This window comes from Triticum dicoccoides, chromosome 3A, assembly GCF_002162155.2.
Source record: "Triticum dicoccoides isolate Atlit2015 ecotype Zavitan chromosome 3A, WEW_v2.0, whole genome shotgun sequence".
Classification (NCBI taxonomy): Eukaryota; Viridiplantae; Streptophyta; class Magnoliopsida; order Poales; family Poaceae; genus Triticum; species Triticum dicoccoides.
The window spans coordinates 86,601,864-86,610,252 of NC_041384.1; positions in this window are offsets into that span (position 1 = coordinate 86,601,864).

The following is an 8,389-nucleotide window of genomic DNA, read 5'->3' on the forward strand; positions in this document are numbered from 1 at the left end:
ACAAGCAATCTAATCATCCTAAAACCAAAGCTTGGCACATTATTTTTATAATACAATGGATATATATAAGTTGATAATTATTTAGAGAGAAACTTCCACGAAAAATTCTACATTGTTTCCGTGAGCATGAACACAAGTGCTCAAGGTCGACCCTCACTTCTTCAATGCATAACTTTCCAATCACTTCTCTTTTTGAAAAACTTTTTAGGCATGAGAGGCAAGTATTTTTTTTGGTATTTTCATTATTTTAATTTTTTTGTATGTTTCAACCACAACTAAACATAAACAAAAAGGAAAAACAAAATCTACTTAGTGAAGAAAGCAAACAAGCATACACGAGAATATCAACCCCACGCTATTGCTCCCCGGCAACGGCGCCAGAAAAGAGCTTGATAATCCCCAAGTGCAGGGAATCATTGTAGAAATTCCCAATGGTGGAAGTGATAATTATGGACTGTCGAACCCACAAGGAGCTAAAGGTAAGATCAATATTCTCTCAAGTCCTATCTGCCACTGATACGACTCTATGTACACCGAACGTTTGCTTCCAACTAGCAACGAGAAATAAAACTATGTTGTGGGTATGAAGTGGATACCTTTGCATGATATCGGAGAGCTAAAATATGAAAGCAGGTGCTGTTATCATAAATTTAGAATATATTACTAAATATTATAAATAGCTAGTGTGGAATAATGGTGGATCGGTGTGCGAAATTGTCCTAGGCAATTGTTAACAAGACCGATAGTTATCATTGCAATTTCATATGAGGGAGAGGCATAAGCTAACATACTTTCTCTTCTTGGATCATATGCACTTATGATTGGAAGTCTAGCAAGCATCCGCAACTACTAAAGATCATTAAGGTAAAACCCTGATACGTCTCTAACGTATCTATAATTTTTGATTGTTCCATGCTATTATATTATCAACCTTGGATGTTTTATATGCATTTATATGCTATTTTATATGATTTTTGGGACTAACCTATTAACCTAGAGCCCAGTGCCAGTTTCTATTTTTTCCTTGTTTTAGAGTATCATAGAAAAGGAAAATCAAACGGAGTCCAATTGACCTGAAACTTCACGGAACTTATTTTTGGACCAGAAGAAGCCCACGGAGTATCGGAGTTGGACTAGGAGAGTCCCGGGCTGCCCACGAGGGTGGGGGGCGCGCCCACCCCCCTTGCTCGCGCCCCCTGCCTCGTGGACAGCCCGGAGGTCCACCGACGTACTTCTTCCTCCCATATATACCCATATACCCTAAAAACTTCAGGGAGCACAATAGATCGGGAGTTCCTTCGCCAGAAGCCTCCGTAGCCACCGAAAACCAATCTAGATCCGTTCCGGCACCCTGTCGGAGGGGGAAATCCCTCTCCGGTGGCCATCTTCATCATCCCGGTGCTCTCCATGATGAGGAGGGAGTAGTTCTCCCTCGGGGCTGAGGGTATGTACAAGTAGCTATGTGTTTGATCTCTCTCTCTCTCTCTCGTGGTCTTGAGGTGGTACGATCTTGATGTATGGCGAGCTTGGCTATTATAGTTGGATCTTATGATGTTTCTCCCCCTCTACTCTCTTGTAATGGATTGAGTTTTCCCTTTGAAGTTATCTTATCGGATTGAGTCTTTAAGGATTTGAGAACACTTGATGTATGTCTTGAATGGGATACCCGTGGTGACAATGGGGTATTCTATTGATCCACTTGATGTATGTTTTGGTGATCAACTTGCGGGTTCTGCCCATGAACCTATGGATAGGGGTTGGCACACATTTTCGTCTTGACTCTCCGGTAGAAACTTTGGGGTACTCTTTGAGGTTCTATGTGTTGGTTGAATAGATAAATCTAAGACTGTGTGATGCATATCGTATAATCATACCCACAAATACTTGAGGTGACATTGGAGTATCTAGGTGACATTAGGGTTTTGGTTTATTTGTGTATTAAGGTGTTATTCTAGTACAAACTCTAGGGCTGTTTGTGACCCTTATAGGAATAGCCCAACAGATTGATTGGAAAGAATAACTTTGAGGTGGTTTCATACCCTACCATAATCTCTTTGTTTGTTCTCCGCTATTAGTGACTTTGGAGTGACTCTTTGTTGCATGTTGAGGGATAGTTATATGATCCAATTATGTTATTATTGTTGAGAGAACTTGCACTAGTGAAAGTATGAACCCTAGGCCTTGTTTCCTAGCATTGCAATACCGCTTGTGCTCACTTTTATCTTTATTTACCTTGCTGTTTTTCTATTTTCGGATTACAAAAACCTTTATCTACTATCCATATACCACTTGTATCACCATCTCTTCACTGAACTAGTGCACCTATACAATTTACCATTGTATTGGGTGTGTTGGGGACACAAGAGACTCTTTGTTATTTGGTTGCAGGGTTGCTTGAGAGAGACCATCTTCATCCTACGCCTCCTACGAATTGATAAACCTTAGGTCATCCACTTGAGGGAAATTTGCTACTGTCCTACAAACCTCTGCACTTGGAGGCCCAACAACGTCTACAAGAAGAAGGTTGTCTAGTAGACATCAAGCTCTTTTCTGGTGCCGTTGCCGGGGAGGTTAGCGCTTGAAGGTATATCTTTAGATCTTGCAATCAAATCTTTTTGTTTCTTGTTTTAGCACTAGTTTAGTTTATAAAATAAAACTACAAATAAAAAAATAAAAAATATGGAATTGAGTTTGCCTCATATGCTTCATCTTTTTAATATCTTTCGTGAGTATGATGGAAAGTAAAATTGTGCCAAAGTGTTAGAAGAATAATGCATTAAAATGTTTGGCACTAAATCTTTGAATGATGAGCATGATTGCAATGTTGTTAGTATGAATTCCTTGAATATCCATAGTATTAATGATGATTGCACTAGTTATGATGAAAATGTCTCCTATAAACATGTCAATTTTTGTGGAGTGCATTGGGTTTGCAAGTACACACCAAATAGGTAAGATAGATATTGCAAGAGGCATAAGTACTTAGAAACTAAATTGTTGCAAGAAAGGCTAGATGTTTGTGCTGAAAGATTCAATATTTATCGCCATCCTTGTGAACTTTGCAATGAACATGGTCATTTAAAGCTCCAATGCTATTTGTTTCATGATCAAGTCATGTCCAAAAATTGTGATAACTTGATTACCCTTGAGCATCATAAAGAGCTTAGTCTTCTTTTGGGTTATGAAGAAATGAAACATATAACTGAGGGTATTCCAAAATTTAATCTCGATAAATTTCTTGATTTTGATCTAGAGGAAATTTATATGTATTGTGCGGTGAATTGCATTGAAAACCCTTATATTGCCAATTACATAAAGAAAAGAAAACAAATATAGGATGAAGAGAATACTAATGAAAGGGAAGAGACTTCCCAATATCCTCCTATTATTTCTTATGATGAATCAGGTAACAAGGAGAAGCCTTCTATTCAACCAATCTCATTAATAAGGAGCTCCAATAAGAAGATTAAACCCACACATGATGTGAAGAAGAAAAAGAAAAGAAGGAGAAGCAAAGGTAGAAAGGTATCTCTCCCAAATAATGTTTCTCCTGTTACTCATTGTGATGATGATAATTGCTATACTATCGGTGCTATCCATCTATTGATGATGAGAGTGATTATGCTTATGATATGAAAAGGCCCAAGCTTGGGGATGCTATGTTTGACGAAGATGATGTTTTTGAGAATATATTTGCTGAAATTAATGTTTTTCCCAAGCTTGGGGGTGCTATGTTTAATGAAGATGATATTTTTAGTCTCCCAAGTTTTGATATGCAAATTTATATTGTGATAGCATGCCTCCTACTTATGATGATTATATTGATGAAAGTGGGTTTGGAAGAGTGTCAACTTTAGGAAGTAATGATCCCACTATTTTGGAGGATGTTGAATCTTATTATGATAAATATGAAAGTGGATTTGGAGAGGTCATGACTTTATTTAGTGATGATTCCACTATATTGGAAGAGGTTTCAATCGATTGTGATAAGAACAAAGTTGCTACTTATGATAATTATTGTGATGATACATATGCTATAAAAAGTAGTGATGATTATATTTATAAAACTTGTCATGATTATGATTACCCTTTTTCTGAATATTACTCTTTTAATGTGGAAACAATTTATAGTATTCGAGTCTCTTATGATACTCCCACTATTCCGATTGAGAAGAATTTTGCTTATGTAGAGAGTAGTAAATTTTCTATGCTTGTAGATCATGAAAAGAATGATTTAGGTGCTGGTTATATTGTTGAATTCATTCATGATGATACTGAAAATTATTATGAGGGAGGAACATATGCTTGTAGGAATTGCAATAATATCAAGTTTCCTCTCTATGTGCTTAAAGTTTTGAAGTTATGCTTGTTTTGCCCTCCTATGCTAGTTGATTATTGTTCCCATAAGTTGTTTGCTCAGAAAATTCCTATGCATAGGAAGAGGGTTAGGCTTAAATGTGCTAGTCATATTCTTCATGATACTCTCTTTATGTTTCAATTCTTATCCTTTATGTGAGCATCGTTGAAATCATCATGCCTAGCTAGGGGCGTTAAATGATAGCGCTTGTTGGGAGGCAACCCAACTTTATTTTTGTTCCTTGCTTTTTGCTCCTGTTTATTAATAAATAATTTATATAGCCTATGTTTAGATGTGGTTTTATGCTTTTAATTAGTGTTTGTGCCAAGTAGAACCTTTGGGAAGACTTGGGGAAAGTCTTGTTGATCTTGCTGTAAAAAACAGAAACTTCAGTGCTCACGAGAATTGCTGCCATTTTTTATTGGATAGTGATATTTAGTTAATTAATTTTTCAGAGGATTAATAGATAATTTACTCACGTCCATAAATTTATTTTAGAATTTTTGGGGTTCCAGAAGTTTGCTTTAGTTACAGATTACTACAGACTGTTCTGTTTTTGACAGATTCTGTTTTTCGTGTGTTGTTTGCTTATTTTAATGAATCTATGGCTAGTAAAAGAGTTTATAAACAATAGAGAAGTTGTAATACAGTAGGTTTAACACCAATATAAATAAAGAATGAGTTCACAACAGTACCTAAGTGGTGATTTATATTCTTATACTAACGGAGCTTACAAGTTTTCTGTTAAGTTTTGTGTTGTGAAGTTTTCAAGTTTTGGGTAAAGATTCGATGGACTATGGAATAAGAAGTGGCAAGAGCCTAAGCTTGGGGATGTCCAAGGCAACCCAAGGTAATATTAAAGGACAACCAAGAGACTAAGCTTGGGGATGCCCCGGAAGGCATCCCCTCTTTCGTCTTCGTTCATCGGTAACTTTACTTGGAGCTATATTTTTATTCACCACATGATATGTGTTTTGCTTGGAGCATCAATTTATTTTATTTTGTTTTGCTTTCTGTTTGAATAAAGTATCAAGATCTGAAATTATTAAATGTTAGAGAGTCTTCACATAGTTGCATAATTATTCGACTACTCATTGAGCTTGACTTATATCTTTTGTAGTAGTTTGTTATTTGCTCTAGTGCTTCACTTATATCTTTTTAGAGCACAGTGGTGGTTTTATTTTATAGAAATAGATGAACTCTCATGCTTCACTTATATTATTTTGAGAGTCCTAAACAACATGGTAATTTGCTTTGGTTATGAATTTAGTCCTAATATGATGGGCATCCAAGAGGGATATAATAAAAACTTTCATATAAAGTGCATTGAATACTAAGAGAAGTTTGATACTTGATAATTTTTTGAGATATGAAAATGGTGATATTAGAGTCATGCTAGTTGAGTGGTTGTGAATTTGAGAAATACTTGTGTTAAAGTTTGTGATTCCCGTAGCATCCACGTATGGTGAACCGTTATGTGATGAAGTCGGATCATGATTTATTTATTGATTGTCTTCCTTATGAGTGGCGGTCGGGGACGAGCGATGGTCTTTTCCTACCAATATATCCCCCTAGGAGCATGCACATAGTACTTTGTTTCGATAACTAATAGATTTTTGCAATAAGTATGTGAGTTCTTTATGAGTAATGTTGAGTCCATGGATTATACGCACTCTCACCCTTCCACCATTGCTAGCCTCTCTAGTACCGCGCAACTTTCGCCGGTACCATAAACCCACCATATACCTTCCTCAAAACAGCCACCATACCTACCTATTATGGCATTTCCATAGCCATTTTGAGATATATTGCCATGCAACTTTCCACCGTTCCGTTATTATGACATGCTTCATCATTGTCATATTGCTTTGCATGATCATGTAGTTGACATCGTATTTGTGGCAAAGCCACCATTCATAATTTTTTCATACATGTCACTCATGAGTCATTGCACATCCCGGTACACCGCCGGAGGCATTCATACAGAGTCATATTTTGTTCTAAGAATTGAGTTGTAATTCTTGAGTTGAAAGTAAATAAAAGTGTGATGATCATCATTATTAGAGCATTGTCCCAGTGAGGAAAGAATGATGGAGACTATGATTCCCCACAAGTCGGGATGAGACTCCGGACGAAAATAAATAAATTAAAGAGGCCAAAGAAGCCCAAATAAAAAAAATAGAAAAGAGGCCATAAAAAAAGAGAAAAGGCTCAAATAAAAAATAAATAAAAAAACATAAAAAATGAGAGAAAAAGAGAGAAGGGGCAATGCTACTATCCTTTTACTACACTTGTGCTTCAAAGTAGCACCACGATATTCATGATAGAGAGTCTCCTATGTTGTCACTTTCATATACTAGTGGGAATCTTTCATTATAGAACTTGGCTTGTATATTCCAATGATGGGCTTCCTCAAAATGCACTAGGTCTTCGTGAGCAAGCGAGTTGGGTGCACACCCACTAGTTTATTTTGTTGAGATTTCATACATTTATAGCTCTAGTGCATCCGTTGCATGGCAATCCCTACTCACTCACGTTGATATCTATTGATGGGCATCTCCATAGACCGTTGATACGCCTAGTTGATGTGAGACTATCTTCTCCTTTTTGTCTTCTCCACAACCACCATTCTATTCCACCTATAGTGCTATGTCCATGGCTCAAGCTCATGTATTGCGTGAATATTGAAGAAGTTTGAGAACATCAAAAGTATGAAACAATTGCTTGGCTTGTCATCGGGGTTGTGCATGATTTAAATATTTTGTGTGGTGAAGATAGATCATAGCCAGACTATATGATTTTCTAGGCATAGCTTTCTTTGGCCATGTTATTTTGAGAAGACATGATTACTTGGTTAGTATGCTTGAAGTATTATTATTTTTATGTCAATATTAAAATTTTGTCTTGAATCTTATGGATCTGAATATTCTTGCCACAATAAAGAGAACTACATGTATAAATATGTTAGGTAGCATTCCACGTCAAAAATTCTGTTTTTATCATTTACCTACTCGAGGACGAGCAGGAATTAAGCTTGGGGATGCTGATACGTCTCCAACGTATCTACAATTTTTGATTGTTCCATGCTATTATATTATGAACCTTGGATGTTTTATATGCATTTATATGCTATTTTATATGATTTTTGGGACTAACCTATTAACCTAGAGCCCATTGCTAGTTTCTGTTTTTTCCTTGTTTTAGAGTATCGCAGAAAAGGAAAATCAAACGGAGTCCAATTGACCTGAAACTTCACGGAACTTATTTTTGGACCAGAAGAAGCCCACGGAGTATCAGAGTTGGACCAGGAGAGTCCCGGGCTGCCCACGAGGGTGGGGGCGCGCGCCCACCCCCCTTGCGTGCGCCCCCTGCCTCGTGGACAGCCCGGAGGTCCACCGACGTACTTCTTCCTCCCATATATACCCATATACCCTAAAAACTTCGGGGAACACAATTGTGACACTCCCAAAATTTTTAATTTGGTTTTCATCAAAAACTTTGTTGGATTTTAAAAGAGGGCATTTAAAATTTCTTTTCCAGAAATCCTTCCTCTTAAAAAACTTCCTTTCCTTTGGCAAGGATTTTCTTTTCCCTTTCAAATTTGGTGTTGAATTTTTGGAAGCTTTTCCTTCTGGTTGTTACCCTCTCAAACTTATTTATTTTCATAAAAAAAAAGAAACCCTAGGAGTTTTGGGACTTCTTTCTTTTTGAATCCACCCATGGTTTTACCATGTCTCCTATAGTAAAACTTCTCAAAACCCTTCCCTCCACCTTTGGACAATCTAACTTCTCTATCCCAACAAGTCCAAACAAGTTTTGTATTTTATTTCAATTATTTTATCTCCCAAAACATTTCTGCCAATTATTTTGAGCCTAAGTGATTCTCAAAGCAAGTACCATTTTGCCTTTGAGTTCTTGTCCCAAACCAACTTCCCTGGATTGTCTTTAGTACCCACAACCTAGAACCATCTTGATCCACTCTTCTTCTTTTCAAAAATTTCAAATTTCACTCACTGCAAGTTTGGACCAGAT